General features: G+C 34.8%; 1 long non-coding RNA gene across 2 annotated transcripts in view; it reads left to right on the top strand.

The window, feature by feature from the left end:
• Positions 1-2,486: 2,486 nt before the first annotated feature.
• Positions 2,487-23,685, top strand: part of LOC150104159 (uncharacterized) — a 65,467-nt gene continuing 44,268 nt past the window's right edge. For both annotated transcript variants that reach the window (XR_016548732.1, XR_016548731.1), the window contains exon 1: positions 2,487-2,900. This is a non-coding gene — a long non-coding RNA (uncharacterized LOC150104159). The remainder of the gene's footprint in view (positions 2,901-23,685) is intronic.

Raw genomic sequence — 23,685 nt, 5'->3', positions numbered from 1 at the left:
TCAAGTATTATGATCCAATCAAGCATCTTTCCATATTAAAATATGCTGTTTTTAGTTTGTGAGTTTCCTTTATAATTAATGTCTACGTTTCTCAACCATATGTCAATATAGGGGAGATGCACTAATTAAAAACTTCTCCTTTTTAGTGGTAAACTGGTCAAATGTTTTCCAGCCAAGTATTATTCATCTTTTCACTTCTTCCATGGCATTTTGATCCACTGACATCCGTTGTCTTAAATATATGTAAGGATTCGCTTGTTCAGTTTAATCATCATTGATTTTCATTATTTCTGGTCGCACATAACTTACGGTTTTTTATTTTATTTAGATTTATCTTTAGGGTCGGCTATTTTGCTGGCAATGTGGAGTTCACAGATACGCGTCTGTATCTCTAGATACAGACTCTAGCTACACCACTGCATGGAAGGGACACACACACACACACACACACACACACACACACACACACACACACACACACACACACACACACACACACACACACACACACACACACACACACACACACACACACACACACACACACACACACACACACACACACACAGAGAGAGAGAGAGAGAGAGAGAGAGAGACAGAGAGAGAGAGAGAGAGAACATGATGAGGAGCTTGTTTATTTATTTGGATGGCTCTTAACTTTACATAAATTTTTTATTACATTTACAATTTAAACTTAAAATTTTAAGGTTTAAATAATAGCTATATCAGAAATATAGTTAACTGTTTACTCGGATTTTGTTAACGAGTGATCCCCAGCCTTTAACTTAATCAAATCTTGAAATGCTGAAAACACGTCTTTGAAAGATTGGCGTATTTCGGTGATGGATTAAATCTTGGCGTTTGGTTTTAAGTTTATACGGAGTTATTCAAAAGTAACAATTTAATGACCATTGTTTATATATGCTTCGCAAAGCATAACAAAGCTCTACTGGAAGATAGATGTAAACTCATCGTTTACCATCATTAGTTCAACCTAACTCGGCTGGGAGGCACACGTGCAGTGTAAACAAAAAGTGAGACATTTAGTAGCACAGAGAGAAAGCACGGTGCATAATTTATTTGAAGAATCAAAGTCTGTAATAGGAGTTGAGCGAATACTCGATACACAGTAATAACACACATACACACACACATACAGCAGATATTCTATCTACGATGGAATAAAAACTATCCGGACGCCGATGTTTGAATCGTGCCATGAAATGTGATACACGTGGCTAAGTGATGATGAAACAGTGGAAAATAAAAGGATGTCGATCCTCCACAGTTTGCGAAAAATCAATAGTCGCTACTATTTGTGGGTGTGCGACACTCGAAAGTGTTTGACGCAAATTGAAAATGTTCACCTCTATAATGAAAACACTCTTTCTTAATAAGACATGTTATGATAAACTGAACATATTTAAGAATTCATCGAATTCGTTATTATTATTATTATTATTATTATTATTATTATTATTATTATTATTATTAGCAGGAGGAATTTAATAAAACGACAGAAGAGTTGAATAAAACGATACTGCATCCATATAAACTTATTGTCCAATGTATTTGAATATTCTGAGCAGAGATCTGAAATAAGAGGGGGGCGGTATTATAATAATGTATATCACTCATTACAGAAAAAGAGCCCTAAAGTGTATATTAAGCGAATCAGTATAAATGCTGCTTTGCAATGGAATAACCACAATTTTTGAACCTCCCCACAAGCTTTCATTGGATACTCTTTCCTAAAACGTTGACAGTTTCTGTTAAGCCTCTTAGAGTCTTCGTTAGGTCACCCTGCATTGTAAGGTATCTCAGTATGGCAGTTACACCACTGTTTGCTCTCTTCTTATATCTTGATCAGACACATGACATCATATAAGAGACTTTGACCTACTTATATGTCAAGAATTATAAAGTGACTTTGAATGTAAACAATGTACCCTACATGCTTTCCTTATGAAAATACGAGCAATTGATTTTATCAGTGAGCTGCATGTCAATTATGGTCTTCGTTTATTAATAGAACAATCGATAAATTGCTTTCGTATGGTTATTACTTTATCTTGAACTTATCTATCAATTAGTAAAACTCCTGGTCGTGGTATAAAGGCAGCAGCAAAGTATCAGATAATTTACATTCAATCTCAGACACCTGCATCCGCAAGGAAGAGGATATTAGTGTGGGTGTGTGAGGGACTAAAATATGAGATAAGGAAAGTTTTAAAAAAATAATAATAATCCCCATTTTTAACAATGGTAAGCGCGAATTTGTTCCGGTACAGGTTTTAGAATGTGCTCTTCCTGCCTTGTATGAGTCACTTCAGGAAATACATACAATATCTATCGTTATCCATTATTTTAATTATACAATTTAATTGCAAATATTATTATCCACATACGGACACCGGAAGAATAACTGTTAGTTCTAATGGATTGATTTTTTTTTTACATGTTTACAAAGATTTTCAAACGAACTCAAGGATTGGGCAGTTGTTGCTGGTACCGCCCTGTAAGTATAATGAGTACTGATAATTTTTGCTGGGATTTTCTGACCAACAGATTTTCTATTGGTTAGTAAAGGCAACAAACCAATGACGAAATACTACAATGACAAATTTAGCTTTTGCCTAGTTTAGCTTCTTCTAGTCAATTACTTTTGGCACCAGGGAGGACATGCGCAGTAGGTTTTGCTATTTTACTGTACTAAAGGTGAAAGTGAATAGAATTTTGCTAATTTACATGTTAAAATCATGTTATTCGTATACCACATACAGATTTTCTCCCTTATATTTAACAGTTTTTTTTTATTTTTTTATTTAACATAAAAAATCTCTTTATGCATCTTTTCCTATACCACCAGTTCCGGATATCTCATTCGATAATGCTGTAAGGTAAGCAAATTATCTATTTTTTTTTTTAAACATGAAGTTAACTAATTCCACTTAATTCCTATCTATATGTTTACATCACGCATGATATTCTGAGCACTACGAACATCTACATACTGCATAAAACATGTGTGACCCACGCACGTATTATCTTAACACGGAAGGTGTAAGTGATTGCCTGGATGCAAGATCATTTGGACGTTGGACTTTCCTGTAGATGTAACAAACACGCAAATTTATGAATAGATATGGCAACAAGTAATACGAACTCGGACAAACATTTCTTTTCATCAACAGCGTCATGCTCCACGAGGAACGGATAAAACAGAATTATTAAAGATTAATTATATTTCTAGATCAACAGATTAACATAACCCTCTGAACAGTTTTTTTTTTTTTTTAATTATTATTTAGGCTGCCTTATGACCTTGATTAGAGCGTCAGGGATAGTTGGTCACATGGCTTTTAACCTCCGCCGAAGACTCCTTATATAGTTTTAATGCACAATCTACAGCTTGGATAAGATAAACTGTGGACGTCACAGTTATAATACTTATAGCTGTTAAATAAATCTATTATATTAATATTGCATTCCTATATATATTTATTTTTTTACGTAAGCAATTTATAAAATTGAGTTTCTACAATGTTAATGAAGTACTTCAGCATACGTATTATTATTATTATTATTATTATTATTATTATTATTATTATTATGAGTTTAAACCATGAGACATTTTAGATTTTAGTTTGGTGGTCATTTCGATATAATTGTAATTCCCGGAACATAACCTCAATTCATTCTCCAGTGGGCCTATAGCAAATTATGGTTCGATTTTATGACGACTCACTTAAACGGTTTCCAGAAACCAATTAGGTCGTAAAAGCGAAGAATCTACTTTATATAATGGTCCTTTCAGAGAGGGAAGAAACGTACAAATAACCCAGAAAGACATCGCTTTTTCCGGCAACCGTATCTCACTAAAACGTGATCAGTTAAGATGATGTCGCATCTTCTTTTTCACGATGGATAATTATTACATCATTTGCACGGTAACGGAATATGAAACAAATTGACGACAGTACGATGCTAATGACGCTCTGTTAGTAAACAGGCTCCATTCTTACAACAGAATGTGGTATTATTCCTTATTGTTCCAAGTATAATAGCTGCTTCAAGCGCGCATGCGCGCTGATTGCAATGTGACACCATGGAAACATGAGGTTGCAGACTATTAAACAAACAAATATAAACCTTAATGGTTTCAAAGTTAAAAAAACGGATTTATAAAAAATGTCGTAGCTTTCGAAATTAAAAAAAAAAAAACTTTCCATGTATATAAGGTTCAAATAAAGAGCATTTTTTTATTCATTACTTGTATTTTATTTTTCATAGTTTGTAGTTTTAATATCTTTAATTTTTAATTTTTCTTTAAAAAGATTGTTTCTTCAAAAACAATACGAGTAGCTTAGTAACAATTAAAACTTGTCTTTTTACTGTTTGTATACATTATTATGCTTCTGTCTTTGTTCAACCTAGGAAAGCACTTCGTGCTTGTTTCTGGTTTTTGGAACTACTTATGATATAACATACATAATTATGTATTCGTGTTTGTGATGTCATTGTAATCGATGCATACGTTTCAAAGGAATTAGCAGTCTAACAATAAAATGTAATTTTTCTATTATATATTCAACTGAATTTTATATGATACTTTATATAATTTCTTTATAGTTTTTCATACAATTACATTATTCATAAAAATTCAAAACAGAGTACACCTTTCTCTTTTTTGTATAAATAACAATGAAAGGTTCAAGTGGTTCAAAACTCGGCGTTAGGTAGGGTGAATGGATGAAACCCTTGGAGGGTATTGGATGGCAATGCTGTAGCCAATGAAGTTCTAACTGAGGCTCGACTATTGCCGTTAGCCTCTTGCCATGATCAGAACTTTATATAGCTCAGATCATGGCAAGAGGCTTTATTTATATAGATCCCTACACTGTCCTCTACAGATAACGGGGAAGATGAAAAGCATTCTTGCTTCGCCCCATTAAGCCAGTCCTTATAAGGACTCGGCGTTATATTTTATTTTATATAACGCTTGTATTGCGGTGTTATGTTATATTATATTATATATTATATATAATAATATAATATAATATATAATATACAAGGTATTACGAGTTACTCGTAGATAATGTTTTCTTCAAACGCTCTTAATAAAACATACATTAACGAAATGAAAACAAATACCAGTTGTTCTTAAAAAATAAGAACAAGATGTTAATTTTTTTATATTTTTTTACTGCTTTATCACTGTATACCTCGCTCTAATATATATATATCGCCAATGCAACATCATTAACTAGCTTGATCAGCGCTGATAAAGCCAGGTGGACTTTTTCCCTTCAGGAACAAACCATATACTTTGATAGCACATATCAGTGTCACTTTCAGTATGACATTTCCACCCATCCTACAAGACTGTGTTGATATCTGAATTTGTTAACAATGTATTTTTCGTTGTTAAGAGGGGGGGGGGAGAATTACTAAGATAAGTGAAATTCAAACTTGTAAAGATACCAAAAAGAAAGAAACACACACACACACACCCTTGACATACAAACATTTGATTTACAGAAATTAGTTTGAAACGAATAAATAACATCACCGAAGCGTAGTGCAGTTCGTATTATCTTTACAACTTTTAGCTCATGGTTTCGTTAAGATCTGTAGGAATCGAAATTTGTTTTTCTTAATGTTATCAGTGAACATACTGAATACCTTATGGAGGCAATAACTATATTGCCGAAATTATCTCACTTCAGTTTTTTCTCCCTTCAAAAAATAAATCATTATTAGTATTATTATTACACCATACACGGAGTTGGCAGACTTATCGTGGGAGGTTCAGTCAACTGACAACATATCTATCATACTGAATCTTGAAATCCTTAACACTCCTGCATTAACAACATATTCTGGTAATGCGTTCTCATTCTCCATATAAAAATTCTACTCCTCACACTCCTCTTCACCACACTCTTACATAACTCCCATGGATGGCTTCTGATTCTTACATCTCGCCTTCTACTCTTTTTATAATCCTCTCACCAGCTTAAAAGTCTAAACTCTGCAATCCACATTCCTTCAACCTCCCTTCATTGCCAACATTTCAGAGTCCTGATATTGTCACTTTTCTCTGGACCCTCTCCAATGTTTCCACATCACAATGAAAACCAAATGACCAAATCTGAGCATAACAGTTCAAGTGTGGTCTGACCAGTACTTTATCCAGTGGCAAAACCACCTCCTTATGCCTACATGTTAGTGTACTTCTTATCATTGTGGTTCTACGATGTGCAGTCTTTGCAACATGCCCTCTAAACTTCAGTCTACTGTCAACCACCACTCTCAAATCTCGAATCCCATCCACTTCCTGCAGTACACAGCCTTATATGTCTATACTCCGAAATGCAACACCTTGCACTTATTGATATTAAAACTACAACCCCCGCTCCTCTGTCCAAGTCAAAAGTCTATTCAAATCTTCCTGAAGGTATTCAGCATCAGCAGTGCTACTTATAATTCTCTCTTTGTATCATTAGCAAACAACTTAAGATCCCCAGCCAGTTCATATAATATATCATTTACAATCAAGTAAAACAGCAGGGGTCCAAGAACAGAACCCTGGGGTATGCCACTGGTTGCCTTCCTTTTTTTTTTTTGAGACACTTCTCCCTCATACACAACTTGCTGGTATCGTTCAGAGAGCCAATCATCAATCCACCTAGCCAATATACGATATATTCCCATTCTCTGCAGCTTGTACACCAACTTAGCATGTGGTAATCCATTATCACTTATCAAACACTTTTGCAAAGTATATATGATTCTCCGTTATCTAACACGCTCGTTACCTTATCATAAAATGTAAGTACATTGCTAAAACCCCTTTACAAATCCATGCTGACAATCATAAAGAATGCTATGTCCTCCTCCTATCCTCATCCGTCTAGGGCGGGTGGAGTCCCCTCCTAATGAGGGGTTACTGGCGTATTAATGCAGCCGGTTCGCCACTCCTCTGCTGCATCCCCTAGGGCGATATATTTCAGACTGTATCCGTGTGTGTTCACGGGGCCGGTTTGCCTGCTTGCGGGATGAAAAATCCCAGATACACTAGGGAACAAACCCTGCTGTCCATGCCCTAGACCGACTAACTCGGCTATGGCTGAGGAAGATCCTTGAGCTCCTCACGTCTCCGATGGGAATCGAATCTAGGACACCCCTTCCCCAGGCATATGGTTGCGAAGCACATAGCCACTAGGCTAACCGCGCGGACATGCTATGTCCACCAACCCAATTCTGTATTCTATTCTTAACTAATCTCTCCAACACCTTGACCACAACTGCAGTTATACAGTTTGGTTTATAATTGGAAACTTCTGTCCTAGCTTCTATGCATGTGGAGTGGTACTATTTTGCCTTCTTTCTACTCCTTAGGAATCCTACCCACCGCAAGACTTTCATTAAATAACCAAGTCAAGGGCATAGCCAACTGTTGTGTACTTTCCTTAAGAACACGTAGTGATATGGCATCCATTCCAACAGCCTTATTAACATCTGATCCAATCAACACCTGATACACCTCTGTTTCTTTCACTTCCAATTCTCCTAATGCCTGTCTCCCTTCTACATATTGCACCGCATCATTGACACCAGTATTATATATTCTGATAAAGTGTTCATTCAATAATTCCACTATACCCTTTGCAACGGTCACTCTGCTGCCATGACTACCCACCAGTGTAAACGTGACAATTATTCTTCCTCTTGCTTGCCATATAGCGGAAGAATTCCCTTGAATTAACTTTGGTCTGACCAGCCAATCTCCTCTCATACTGCACCTTTTCTTTCTTTACCATGCCCGTCGCCTTCCTAGCCTGCACTGTATACTCTTCATGGATCTGATCGCCACAATAACAATTTTATTTTCCCAACACAGCTTGTTTGAGTTCACTGCTCACCATTTCACTCCTACTGTATTTACTTGCTTAATCCAATCCTTGGTATGCAGTTATGCATTGCTTGTGTCAGATACTGCCTTACGAATTTTCATGTTTCACTGTCAGTATCTTTCCTGAATTATTAGATTGTTTTTAGTGTTCATTAATTTATTATTTAATTAATTTGATAACTTTTGAGTATAGGTCAAGTATAATGAATTTTCAAGTCGAGAATTTCTGGTTCTTATCTGATTGTTAGTTTAAATATCAGGAATTTCCAAGTTGATACTGTTAGTCTAAATCAGTATACTCGGACATCAAGTAAAAATTGGAATGGAAGCTCAATAAAGAAATTAAAAAAAAAATATTTACAAGGAATGGATATAGGAAATTTGGAACTGATAGCCTTATCTGTAAGCTACGAGCACTTTCTGGAAATCTATTACTATGTGATATTACAAATTTTCTTACTATGAAAGATCAAAAACACAAATTTCTTTCAACTGGAGGCTGTCATTTAGTAACATAACTAATTGCAGCATCCTTTTTATATATTGAATTTGAATAATTCGTAAATAAAAAAGGAATTTATCTTTCAGAGTGTATCTTGATTTTAACTGTACTCTGTAGGACATACGTATAATACATATTCGAAATCGGAAAGATCATTTTAAACATCTTACAAGCTACATACTCCTATTACATAAACTGAAGTAATGGTTCTCGATGCTTGAAATACTATAAACTATTCCTGCCTACAGTATTCCGAATAGCTGTTTGGTAAACAATATCGTTTGTTTTGAACAGTTCACCAATAGAAATTCTCCTCTGAAAATGATGACGTCACAGTCTATACAATTACACAATGTTACACCATTCCTGATTCTCTAAACGTTTGCACTACTCAAGTTAAACTGTTTATTATTATTATTATTATTATTATTATTATTATTATTATTATTATTATTATTTGACACCTCCATGGAGTCCAAAGCCTCATCGAGGGAGAGTGTGCCAACAGAATCGAACGATTGGTCCCCTTCCAACTATAACCGCGCTCCGGATGGTTACGTTTCATGAGTTAGTGACGAAAATGGTTACAGCTGGCGTTAAATCATGATCAGTGTTTAGACAGAACCTATTATAAGGAATCTGTAACTGATTGATGGCAAAAGGAATCTAGGAAAATTTCCTTAATTAGATAAGAAAGAATGTCACAGATGCCACACACACATACACACGCACACAACTGTGTGGTTTTAGGTTTGAATTTGACATTTTGCTGATGTTTGTGGTTGTACGATCTAATAAATTTATTTATTGTATCATACATCCACAATAAATTTATAATGTATTGAAAATATATTCAACATTTCATTTATTTGGAATTATTTTTTTCTGCTTGTAAGCTGTTAAACTATAAATGTAACATCGTGTTGAAGAACAGGAAACAATTGTTTCCTATTCCGAATAAATTATACAAATCAATACACGCAGGGACTTCAAGGGTAAACTGGAGAGGGGAGGGAGATAGACTTTCACGACAGTTTTACAAAATCTAAAATTCAGTATTGTATATGACAAATTCTAATGATCGATCGATGAAAGAATATTTATATATCTTAAATTTTTAATAAAGAGTTTTTTTTTATATATTTTGCAAGATACAGTCTAATATTCTTGAGTTTCGTCCCTGTGATATACTTTTCTGTTAAACTCTTCTCTTGAACGAAACTCGAACCAAATAAGTAATTTAAAAGTTTACTTATTTACATAATGAAATTTATTATAAGGACACATTAAATCGATAATTTATTATTATTAAAAATAAGTAGCATATAATATATTTCAAGGTGTGTTTAATAATTTTATATTATTTTAAAAATAAATCAATACTTTTATCTTTAATATTAATTTGTTATCCTTAAATAAAAAATTAATTATAAATATATAACAGAATATCAAGATACCTATTAAATATATTATCTTCAAATAAAAAATTATTATACTGAAACAAGTAAAACTAATATTACAAATATATAATGAAATATCAAGATTTCTAGAAATATATCAAGTATATGGAATAGGCTTTTTGAAAATTTAGTGAATTCAATTTTTTTCAATAAAAATGGAGTGTAATTAAAAATTATCAAATATATTTAATGATTTTTACATTATTTTAATAATAAAATCCACTTCTTTATTAATGAATTTTTATATTATTTTTAAATAAGAAATTATTATAATATTGAAACAACTCTATAAATATTACATATAAACAGAATACATTGTCAGAGTTCTCGGTTGTTACAAAGTATCTTTTCAAGGCAACTGAAACGAAATAAATATGTCAATGGTTTTTATTACCTTGAGGCCCATGGACACAATAAATAGTTTTGAATAAAATTTCGAGTATGTAACAAAGCAAATGGCTCGCTCGGTCCATTAAACACGCCTTTAACATATAATTCGAAGAGCATGTAGTACGCTAAAGAATGGGATCAATTGCTAGCAGAAAATATGCGATTAGGGAAGTGATCATTCAGCATTAAACAGATATTTAACTCTGTAGGCAGTGTGATTCTTGAGACTAGAATCCGTCGCTGCATATTTAGGGTTTGTACATAGATTTTATATCCCTCTTTCAATTATAGATTGTCACAAACTCTCTCAAATATTGCATAATAAATTGCTAACCTCCATTCGTCAAGTTTTACACACAAAAAAAAAGTGAAATACAGGTATCCCTCGATTAACGCGGTTAATTAATCCCTCGATGTTACCGCGTATATCAGAATCGCGTTAATCAAATCTATTAATCAATGATAAAAATTACAATTCTTCCATGATCGATTACTGTATTAATAATTCGTTTTATATGGTACTCTTTTAGGAAAGATAAAAAAATGAATGCAAAGTAAATGTTTAATAAAGCCCTGTACCTACATTATTTCTGCAATTTTTTTTTTTTATCAAAAGAAGTTATCAAGAGTCGTTTGAACAGATTGTTTTTTTCTTATCGGCATAAATTCTACGATAATAAGCAAAATGACTCTCCAGACCTCGGCAAACAAGCAATAAAACATAAAGAAAAAACACTGCAAATATAATACATGATGGTACAAATTAAGTGGATATTGAATCGAACATTATTTCGTAGCCGAATATAGAAACTAGAAGAGTTTCGTGCCGAATATATAGAAACTAAAAGTTTCCGCGGATGCAAGCATAAGCAACCTTAATGGCAACTCGTAGTAAAGGTGGAGTAAGCTCCAGATCATTTTCATTGGTATTTTCCATAATGTAAAGCACATCTCCTAGAGGACATGCATGATAAATAAGCCTTTGGCTCTCTATTTCAGTAATACATGATGGTTTATTTATTTTCAGTTACAATCTAGAAATTATTGTACAAATAATAAAAAAACAACTAAACCATACTAAACTGACATCGGAGGTCGCGTTATCTCTCAGTACAATTTACTGTCAAATATCACAAACCTTTACATAACATGTGTTCAACCAAAGTGACAGCAAAAAACAATGCGGAATATCACTCGTAACATGTGAATGCACAGCTACTCATGATCTCCAAGATATACACTGAATTGTGTAAGAATATTTATATTAAACATTTTGCATGTATCTATCAGATTAGCTGCGAGCTCCGCAGAGTTAAAGGCGCGTTAATCAAAGCTCTTGCCGCGTATATCAAGGGATTGCCGTAATTAATTTCGCCGAGTTAATCAAATCCAGCATTAAGCAAGGGATACCTGTACTATTATTTTAATATTTTGATTCTGATATAGAATTTATAATAAAGATATTGTTAATAAATACGAAGATGTTTTAAAAAATAAAGTAAAGAGCACATATGAGGTACTTGATTCTGACACGGATGCATAAATGACACGTCGTCAAGGGTATTTTATGCATTTGTCCAAGGCATTTACCACAGAGTAATAATACTAATAAATGCACTGTTGGTAATTGTTTTTCAATCAAGTACTCTTTCAATGGTCCTAGGAAAAAAACTGGACGCAAGGTAAGGACTGTACATCGCTGCTAGTTTGGATAGCTTTCCTTCCATTAGCAAATACATTATATAAATTATTTTATTTAAGCATTAAATAAAATATTTTTATGCATTGTCAATGCAGTACCCATAACCATGCAAAATAAGATCACGTTGCAAACTTTTAGTCTTACTGCAATCTTGCAACTGACAGTACGCCCATGCAATGCCACCTGGTGCTCGTAAGAAGAAACAGACGACGCAGACACTCTTTTCACCTATTCAACCTTCAAAGGAGGATGAGTTTTTATGTGCTGTATACCATTACATTAATTTTTGCAATACCCTCGTATATAATAGTATTTTCTTTAATAATATAACATTTATAATTTATTAAAATATTGAAACTATAACATAATTTAAGAATAAATTAATAAAATATCAATATATTATAATATTTCCTTATTTTAAATAACTATCTTCTTACACATTATTTTTTTGTCCATTACATGAATTTAAATAGTTCAGAATCGACCGTGAGATGCGGTGATTAATACCCTTGGAGAGTAATGGATGGCACTTCATTAGAACTTCGGTTAGAACTTCATTGTAGCCAATGAAGTTCTAACCGAGGCTTGGCTATTGCTGTTACCATCCTGCATGATCAGAACTTTAATTTAATACCCCAAAAACACTTATGTATCCCCACACTGTCCTCTACAGATAACGGGGAAGATGAAAAGCATTCTTGCTTCGCTCCTTTAAGCCAGTCCTTATAAGGATAAGGACGGGATAAGAATAGCGCCAACGCAACCCATGCGTGTCGTAAGAGGCGACTAAAATGGACGCTGAGTTTCGAGAGTTTTGCTCTCTCAGGTTTCTTCCAAAATTTTGCTCTCGGTGAGGGGGGTTTTCCCTGGGAGAGCATTTTGAGTCTCTGGGGAGGGTGTTCTCCGGCGTGGCCCGAGAGGGTCCTTGTCGGTGGACGCTTTCCCTTGGAATATGAGTGGTTCTCAGTGACGGACCCCACACCGAGTGGAGCCAACGCTGAGTTGGACGATCTCTCGGCCAGTATGGAGTGGTCTAGGGATCGTTCTAATTATTAGAGAGGGCTTTACTTACATATCAGCCTCACTGTAGCCCATGCATGTCGTACGAGCCAACTAAAATGAGTACCCAGGGATGGTAATGAATGTTGTAGCCAATGAAGTTTTAACTGAGGCGCGGCTATTGCTGTTACCCTCCTACCACGATCAGAGCCTATAGCTCTATATTACCCCCATCCATCCATTTTCTATTACAGATAACGGGGAATATGAAAAGCATTCTTGCTTCGTCCATCTAGCCAAAAAAAAAAAAAAAAAAAAAAAAAATGTTCTGCATTTTACTTGTGCAGAATGTAACAGTTAATAGACTGGTAATATTTTGCTGTTTATCTGGCTGGTGCCATTAAGACAGATCTTAGAAAAATGCATGTAATCTTTTAGGCAGCATGTACTAGCTGTTTCTCAAGTTTACTGAATTTCAAAAAGTGTTCACTATGAAGTTTGTTTTTCTTGGTTGATTACCGCAAATATATATCTTATTATTGCCTTTTCAAACTAACGAATACATTCCAGTTTTAGTTTGGTGTCAGTGAGCATCGTTTTAAAATACGAATTTTCTAGTATTCGATGTTTGAGTTATTTCTCGGATAAATATCAAAAAGTCCAGACATGAAAATTTATAACATAACTCCAGTTGATTCAGTGAAGTCAAATTAAAATATAAGTAGAAAATGCACTACCATTACTTAATGTATTGACATATTTCTAAGCTGACTGATTGATTCCCAAGCTTCCTGTTGTGTACATCTAATAACTGAATGGTGGTTGAGCTAAAATTTTTCATTGTTGCATCGACTATACAATGATAAAAAAATAATAATAATAAAAAAAAAAACTCAGGCATATGCAGTTTCGATAAGGTTCGTTGTAACGGGCTATTGACACATGCGCGCATGCGCACTCACACAATACACGGAATTAACCATAAAAATTACATAAAAAGAGAAACAGAACCTGATTTATGCTAAAGGTCACTGCAAAGAGTGTGACTATTAATTTTCCTCGCTCTGAAAACTCTTAAAGAATTCGGCCGTCACTAGGAAAGTGAGACATTCCTCGATGCTTGGGATTCACCTTTTTAACCACCAAGTCGTTTATTTAAGTGGAAACCATGTCGACAATTAACAGAGTTGGTTAATTATCCCGAAATAGCTATAAAATTATGGACGTCTCTGTAGATGTCTTTTATATTACCAAGCAGTATCAGGCAAAACTGTACGACCTAGAAAAACTTGTACAGGTTTAAGAATTCAAGTGGCGCTGATGGCGTAACAGATTGCGTGCCATTTTGATTAAGTCATTTTGCGCAAGTGAATGGCTTTTTTTGCTTGTAGATGTGTGCTAATGATTTTACAAAATGTTTCTGTACATTTCCTTTATGCAAATAGCGTCAGAGTGAACTATCAGGCCAAGAAATGAACAAAAAGAACTAATGATATCTTGGTAGAGGGCATGGGAATTTCTGGGAGAACAAAGGAAGCCAGAACTAACGTCACATTGCTCAGGGATAGGGTGGGGTGGGATATGAAAGTCGAGTTGCAAGTCGTTTTGCTTCTGCGAAATATGGAAGTAAAACGAATAATTTTTATTTCATTCTTGTTTTCCTTTTATAATTATTCATAATGAAATTAAGAAACATGAAGTTGGCTTATCCTACACCCGAATCGTAGATGGGTTGAAGGTTGCAAAGAAAGAAAGTATAACGTTATGATGCTGACTTCCGTATCAATTTACATTCAAATTTCTTATTTAAGATAAAGCGTTCGTTAGAAAATAAGGAAGAAGGAATGATTAAACCTAAACATCATATGCTACACAATAGACTAAATGACCAGCAGGTAAAAAAAGTTCAGGTTTTACCGTTCTTGATTTGAACAACAAAATGAGAGAAAGGTGGTCGTCCTTAGTCAGTGATCTATCCACTAACAAGTAGTCTATTCTTTGCATAACGAGCAGAAATGGGTTGATCTCTTATAACAAGCTGAACGGCTGTACGAGCGAACAGCTCATTTGTGGCGCCATGCAGACTCGAATCTGCGACATACCGAATTTTTTGTCTGCATGGAAAGGACGAAGGAGTAAGGAATTCGATTGGGATTATTTTTTTTAACCGTCTGCATACCTTAATATACTAAATAAAAATTCTCCAATTGTTAAAAGCGCATAATCCAGAATAAAAACTTTTCATTCATGGTTATGCAAAGCATGGAGTTTATAAACGGAAAAACCCTACCATATGTGAACAGGCTTTTAATTTTAATAGATTTAGAAGAAAGCAAAAGAACTTTTGATGAAAAATAGTTGTAAAAATAAATTGCAGAAATAAAAAGGCATTTCGAAAGTGAAAATGTGTAAGGAAAAAGAAATAGATAGATCTGCAAAGAGTAGATGAGAGAGTAATTTAAGTACTTTTCTTGATGCTGTCCAGAAGAGGTTAATTCATGATCTCATAAACTCACTCCAACCGCTGTCTTACGGTCTGCTTATGCTTTATTTTTATTTATTTTTTTTCTATAAATACTTCCGTAGTTCGCCATTCCATTGAATTGTCATCCAGCTTTTCTCCACTAACACTATAATAATGCGAGTAACTGCAGCAGCTCAGCATCCATTTATATTCCAACTGCAAACATCAAAAAGTAGTTTTTTCTTCCTCTTTCATTAAATTTGTATCTTTTTTCGGGAAAAAACCTTCTTCATAGAGTGTTCCCTAAGGACTAGAGTCTGCAGTTAAATATAAGTTCCTTCTGTCTTAACCCCTATCCATACATGACAATGATGTGCTATAAGGTCCACAACCTCTTCTGTGCGGGAACTCGGATTTCAGATTTGGCCATAACACACACACACACACACACACACACACACACACACACACACACACACACACACACACACACACACACACACACACATTACAAAGAACTAATATTAGAAAAACTAAATAAAAAGAGATTATAATGGTATGGGCATGTAAACAGAATGAATCAACAGAGATTACCTTACATTGCCCCAGGGACTGAAAACTGCCAAACGGACAAGGGGCAGACCAAGGATAAGCTGGATCACCAATATTAAGAAAGCTGCTAAGATTAACAGCTTTCAAGATCTTACAAGAAAGACCTTATTAAGAGAAGAGTGGAGAAGATGGACTCATGAAGTACTTAACCCGTCTTGACGGAAGAGAATCAATCAATATATATGATGTTCGCATGAATAAGCAATCAAAAGAAGATAAGTGAACATCGAGTTCTAACATGCCGGAAATGGATCATAAGGTGGATGGTCTAGAAATCAATATTAACTCGATACCTTGAAATATCAAAGGAAGCTTTTTATTGACTGTTTTGCGTATTGGAATTTACGAGTTTATTAAAACTTTGATGTACATGACATCTAAGGCATTCATAGCCACCATTATCTGGGACAGTGTGATCTAAGAAAGTAAATATGTTAGTGGATTACTCCATTGTTTTAGAAATGCTTGAAGACTAATAAAACGACAGCTACATAATGAAGCTGGTATATATTGTCAGATTAAAGACTAGCTGAATAAGTAATCTTATTATATAGAAAATAAAAACTGCAAGCATTTACTGCACCTACAAGTTGTACTAGAATAAGATTTCTTGGTATCGAACCAATTCAGAATTATTTTTATTTATTTATTTCAGAATACATAATAGAGAAAATAAAAAGGAACAAATTTGCTTGGATGCATTTTGGTATGAAAGAAAACGTCGGAAGAATAGGATGCTAGTAGATCGGTTTATCTTTAGAAGGTATTGTAATGGACATAAGTAAGACTAGACAGAATTCGTGGTTAACGACATTACTTTGGTTTGCTTTCGCTAGCATTACGGAGAAAGCGAGTATATTATGTCTCTTAATTGGATGTGATCTCTGGCTTGTTCGTCCGTCTTGCAGAATATGAACCGAACCACATTACCTTTTATCAAACACGTGAAAACAAACTTGGGTCGATCACAACCACTTATTCTCCTTTTCGATTTATAAAATCATGCATGAATTCTGTTTGCGGAGTCAGATTTGCGCAGCATATCTGTAAACACGCAATATCTAGCACCTATAGAACTACACTACGTTCCAATAAGGGTTGAAATAAATGCGGTCTCTTTTTGTGTACAGAAAAATTAAAAACTTCCATTTAAATAATAAAAATCCGAGTTTCACTGATATTCTTGACCTCTTATTTCTTTAATAAAAGTCCATTTACTTTAATATGAATATACATTTATACAATTATTTTCTATGAATGCACTGTATACATTCATACAATTTTTTATTAAGGATTTTCTAAATATATCTCTTTACCCGAGTCGAATTAAATCTTCCTATTCCTTTCGAAACCTATAAATCAGTGAAAACTCGGACATTTTTTATACATTAAAAGAAACTTGATATCTTTCATAACAGTTTCAAATCGCCAGCCCAACTTTCCTACTGAAGTAATTTTCGCTGGTGACTTTAATCTGTATAAATCCAAGTGGCTCTATTTTTTTTATTGATCCTTCTAAGTATATAGTAGCTCTTAAATCTTTTTCAGATTTCTGATATTACCGAAACTATTCACATAGAAATGAAATCATAATCCTCATTGCTATCAAAAAGCCTTTATCAAAAAAAAAAAAAAAATAGATTTTTCAAAACTGTTTCGAAGTTTTTTCTTTTTTCTTTATATAGTGCAATAGTTTTGTTTAAGACGGATATAACGTGACAGAGGTACGTCCATGATTCCATTAAAATAATTATTGAAACACCACTGTATTCAATAAACACCTAAATTGCTTACAACTAACGTAGGACCGCTTTCAGCCTTAATCTCAATTTTAACTCTTCTGGGCCTACCGTCACCAGTTTATGATGAATCGAGTATTTTGGACTCTCTTTCCTTGAATATGATCACTAGTCCATGAACCGTTGTTAGATGCCCTGGTTTGATCGCCCATTGGATGTTCCATTTCGCCTCAAAAGTGCTCTTCTGGGTTGGGATAGGGACTGTTTCTTAAATATCACTTGCTGCACTTGCAGAATAATACGGTGCTTTGTTGTGGTGAAAGAGACACGGAGACTATTCTGTAAAAATACTGCAACATAGAATGCATTGCATTATCCACAAATGTTGAATGTGAGCATTTATCCTTTCAGGACTCATGAAATCGATCAAATCATGAATCATGTACTCGATCAAAAACGTTTCCCAGAAGTCTGCCATAATTAATACCAAACCCGCCAATCTGATCGAAGACCTTCCATATCACAGATTTAAATACTTTACGGACCAAGCATAATCCCTCCCCCCTTTCCACACGAGTGTACTCTGCACCGAAAGAGTGTCACTCTTTACACATCCTACGACTACTAACCTGAGGCCGAAGCCAAGTAGACTCTTTGAATTCCCGGTGGTTCGTTTCCACATCGATCTGCCGAGATATTCTTACGATCCTTTGGTATAAGCTTCCTGCGCGTTTCTTGGTAGTGACACTTATTGGATGAATAATAGTGCCTAAAGGTGAATTTGGGTGATGCTGTATCACCAATTTTACTATCGTAAAAAACTGATAGATCATTCATGAGGTATCCTAAGATAACATCTATTTCGAAATCCGCAAGCCACTGATAATAATATGTAGAAACATGCATGATGACAGAGAAGAATGTTTCATGAGTTCGAGAATTCATTCTTCCTCTCATTCTCGATTTAGCATTATACTCACAGAGAGATTAAATTTTCAGAAAGTAACCATTAGAATACATCTAGAGTTTACTATCAAATAGCCAATGTCTGTTTCCTTTTATAAGCTATATATATATTCATTAAATGAAAGAAATGTTAACAAAGTATCTCTCGTGTTCTGATATTTTTTGTCTGGATTACAGCAATCATTTCAACAAGATATTTTTGTAACTCTGTTGCTGAATCCAATTATTTCTCCGGACATTAATGGCATCCACTTTCAGTTTTTTTTTTTTTTTTTTTTCAAACATTCCACCAGATGATTTTAGGTTGTTTTTACAATTCTGATTGCTTTCGATGGAAGAAAATAATGCGGGCCTTGTTGAAGTGGGAGAACTGTAGCATATTTTTGACTACATACTCAGGACTATAAATGTAATATTCGGGTTTAAATGTTTAGAATACAATCTGTTTGGTGAGAACATTGAATTAAAAACTAAAATCAAGTCTCTACATTCCTTTCAGAATACTGAACGTGTTCTAGTTATTCTTTGATTCTTAACCAACTTCACAATAATTATACACAGTAAAGATCATTAGAAATGTGCACCACAGCTCGGTGGAGGGAAAAAAAAATCTAAAGGTTCATATTTCGAAACACCAATCCAATGAAATCGCTACCATATCGAGTTTTTGCAATCAGCAATTGATCCAAGCTGTATCCACCATTCGTTTTCCAAGGCATCTGTCCCGCGGGGATGTTATCGCGTGCCAATACAGAAGTAATGATATTGTCACAGCTGGAAACATCTACATGCGTACACAGTTAAGCAAACCAGGCGTACCAAGTCGTAACGAACTGTCTGACCCAGTGGCCTTACCTGACCCAAAGAGAAAGGGGGGAGGGGCGAAGAAAGACAGAAGAAAACCCTAACTTCTGTGGTGTGATAATTGGAACAAATTACAGCCAAGAAGTGGAAAGTGTCGTTAATTTTCTAGAAACTGAATGGTTCTTTTTAAAAGTCCTACGATATTGTGAAGAAATTTTAACAATGTTTAATTCGCAAAAGGTTACCCAATAACCACCTCCTTGTAGACATTTCGGCTGTCCATGCGATAAGAGTGAACGTTCAGGTCTGATTAGCCGACAAGATCACATTCATCTGGAACACGTTTCTAGAGGTCATCAACCTCCACTACTATAGGCTACTTTTCGCTTTCAGTAATCCTGGCGATCTGCTTCTATCTGCATGTCTTCGGTTTTTTTTTTTTTTTTCATATAAAGAAAAAAAAAACTTAAGTCTGTCTACTGGAAAATAAGCCTATGCAATGAACTAGAAGACAACATCCGTAATAGGTCCTGTACAGTTGTAGATAAATCAAATAAATCTTCAGTCTAGACAGGCATCTAACGCTCGAAACAGACATTTTCTGTTTTTCTATTAAAGTTGGAGTATCTAAAAAACACCCAAAAATAATTACCTTCTTAAATCTTTTAGATAAATTCATTCTTCATTTCTATAACAATCCGTGTAAAGCTGATTTGGCAGCATTTAAATATCTTTTAAAATATGTAAATAGCAAGTAATTATATTGTGAAAGATGTTTTAGTCCTTTCTTGGAAAAGCTACTTGTGTTTGAGAAGTGAACACCAAAACCATACCACTACTAAAACCTGCCACTACCTCCACGTGCACATTCTCTGACTCCTCTCTCTCTCTTTCTCTCTTTTAAATGGCAAACTCAGTTTCTTTACAATTTATAACCACACTGTAACTTACCATCCATCCATCCATCCGAGAAGGGCTGAATCTTTCAATTAGGGGTTTGGGACAATTTAATGCAGCCAGCTTGCCATTCATCAGCTGCATCTCCTCTAAAGGGTAAACATGTCTGTAATTATGTGTGTGCACTAGTTTGAACATCTGTGCTTTGGGAGATGAAAAACTAGAGTTTATGGGAGGAAAAACCCTTTACCGCCGTATGAAACTGGCTAACTCACTTTTAGTTGAAGAGCCCTGAGAAAGGTTCTTAGCGTCCTGGACAGTATTCGAATTCAGATCTTTTCAATCAAAGGGCTTCGTCTATACTGACTGTGTTATGGAGGTTCTAACTTACAACTGCCTATTCCACTCCTAGCACTAATTAAAAATGTCATATATCTTTTACGAGTTCAAGATCGCAAATATATCTTGTACAGACTATTTCATTTTTAGCTGACTCAGTTGGTCTCAGATGAAGGTAAATTTTTTTTTCCCCCAAAAAAATGGCACTTCTAAAAAATTAATAGAAGTGATAACATACACAGCTAACAATTATTACTAAGGAATTCGTCATGACTTTAGCTGTTTCCACACTAATCCAACCATAGACAAGTCAATTTTGAGAACCTAAAAACCATAATCTAAGCGTATGGTCCCTGCAAGCACTATGGATGAATCTCTGAAAGGACTAAAATTCTAGAAATAAAGCAAAATAATTTAACTGTTGTGACTAAAGGGATAAATGCATCATTCTTATGTTTCAACTCATAGTTTCTTTAAGTCGCCTTGTTCATCAAGTAAATCATTACAAGTAAGTCTTAGCAAAGCAAAGACACGCTTGTTTCGAAGCGAGCGAGCGAGTGTGTGTGTGTGTGTGTACTGCAGACAGTAACGATCACGACAAGATTGCAAAAGGTTGCTAACCCGACAAACTCTCCAAGATTGTGTGTAATTATAAATGCAATTAACCTACGTCTGTTGGATGAGAAGTGGGCCAATAAATAAAAGAACTAATTCATGTTCCCGTGTCAATCAGGGTGTACGATAGGCAAATGAACTGGCAACCACACGACTTAAGAAAGTCACGTGATGTTCGCGAGTGTTAATGTCTAACTTTAAAAATTCACCACTCGAACTTTAGTAGCAAGCATGCTACCGCGACTAGCTAATTAAAAGAGGTTCCGGCTATTACGAAACAGGTGTAATACGGAAGAAGAAGAACAACATAAGTGGAATCTCGTTTCAAGATGAGAAGTCTTGAATAAATATTTAAACAAATAAACTGGTCAGTTTAAGACTGAATTATAAAATTCTTCAAAAAAAAAAGTCATTCAACTAGTTTTCTTTCACACAAACTGGTTTTATGTAAAATTAAGTTTCATACAAAACTTTCATACAAACAGGGACTTAATCTGAAACAGACATTCAACCATTTTGTTGTAAAAATTTTCTTATTTGAATCTGGAAACAGCTGACCAGGCTTCCAATTAAGTATTATGAATTACTTAGAAGCGTAAAGAATAACTTACATAATGACATAATATGAATTCATATTATAGAGAATGAGAATTTAGAGAATGAGGATTCGAAGTTATTACTAACACCAACCACTTGGTGAAGCTCTCTCTCTCTCTCTCTCTCTCTCTCTCTCTCTCTCTCTCTCTGTGTGTTAGTTTAAAAGTCAACATTACGGTTTTCCTTGTTCGATAGAGCTTCTCAGAGAATGAATATTTTATGCAGGTAGAAGGAGGAAAGGATCACACCAATGCCTAGCAAAGAACCAGCTTAATTGCTTATCATGTATCATTATAGAAGGAGGTCTAAGATCACAGATTGCAACGAAGAGAGAGCATCGCAAGAACTATAATAAATTATCATAGAGATTCTGAAACATTAGAACAGAAGTCACAGAAATGCAAATAGCGTAGACAGGAAACTGCATCAATAGAAATTCTATAGAGAAATCAGGTAAACATTACGATGTATCACTGTTATGTTGTCGTGTTTGCAGAAACTAAATTCTGTAAAAGTATAAAGACATTCTCTTAGAGCAGTCAACCGCACACTCTCATATTTTCATCTGATGAGAAAGAACTGAAATCTAGCAGCAGTTCTGTGAGTGCATTGAGCCATTTTGTGAAGGATGTGGTAAACGTAATAATAAAGGAATCTTGCATGGCGTACTGTTGAACTACTGGTACAATGACCGGTACACCATGATACCATTAAGCGATTTAACCCAATATGACAAGCGCCATTTGGTTAGAAACACCTAGGTTCGAATTATGTCCAGACAGGAGAAATATTTATAAATTCTTTCAACTATCGTGAATTAGCTCAAGGTGACAGGATTCTTCTCCTTGCAATAGGGCTAAGTTCCATATTTAGGTTTCCAAATTATCAAACCCTTAACTTCACTCCACGGTACTACTACTGTAATATAGATTTATAATTTTTAACGTGTGGAATGAACATCAAAAAATTATTAACCAGGAGATACTCGCCTCATAGCCTTAGTTGATTGCAGTTTAAGTGGATAATCCACATAAACTCTAATCATCCCATTTACTTTGCACTGAGTATCGGATATTTAATATAGTTGGATTATCTACAATGATTCTGTTCCTACCATTCTTCAAAAAAAGCCCATTCGTCATTTCACCCAAACACGCAGAACTTTTCCTCATTTTAAGAAGCAAATTGTGTTTCTTGATCAGAATAACAAACGATATTTATTTATGCTGTCCGTTTTTCCATCGTCCTTGGCACTGTATTATACTTCAATGCCTACTTTCAACATGATGTTGACGATAAATTAATCTTACTTTTCTAAACAATCCCTTCTTGTCTTTGTTCCGGCACCCTTGTGAACCTGTTCCAGGAGGTTGGAACGTGCTTGTCACGTTTGACCGCTAATAAACTTACTGCCCGAGGGCAACAGTCTTCATACATTGAAGACCTCCTTCAAGTGACCGTCTTGTTACAGGTCATTAATTCGTTAGGATGACGAATTATAAGTACACTATTAAACACACTAATACTTCCCAACCACTTCCTATAGGAAAAAGATGGTTTTGCCATCGTTTTTCATAGAGGAAAAAAGGTCTAAATATCATTCAAGCTTTTTTCTGGTCATGCTTATTGCTGTGCACCACACGCACACACACACACACACTTCTTAATGTGCGAATCCGAC

Source organism: Typopeltis vanoorti, chromosome 8 (assembly GCF_054136105.1).
Source record: "Typopeltis vanoorti isolate ZY-2024b chromosome 8, IOZ_Tvanoo_1.0, whole genome shotgun sequence".
Lineage (NCBI taxonomy): Eukaryota > Metazoa > Arthropoda > Arachnida > Uropygi > Thelyphonidae > Typopeltis > Typopeltis vanoorti.
This window is presented reverse-complemented; position numbering and strand designations above follow the sequence as displayed.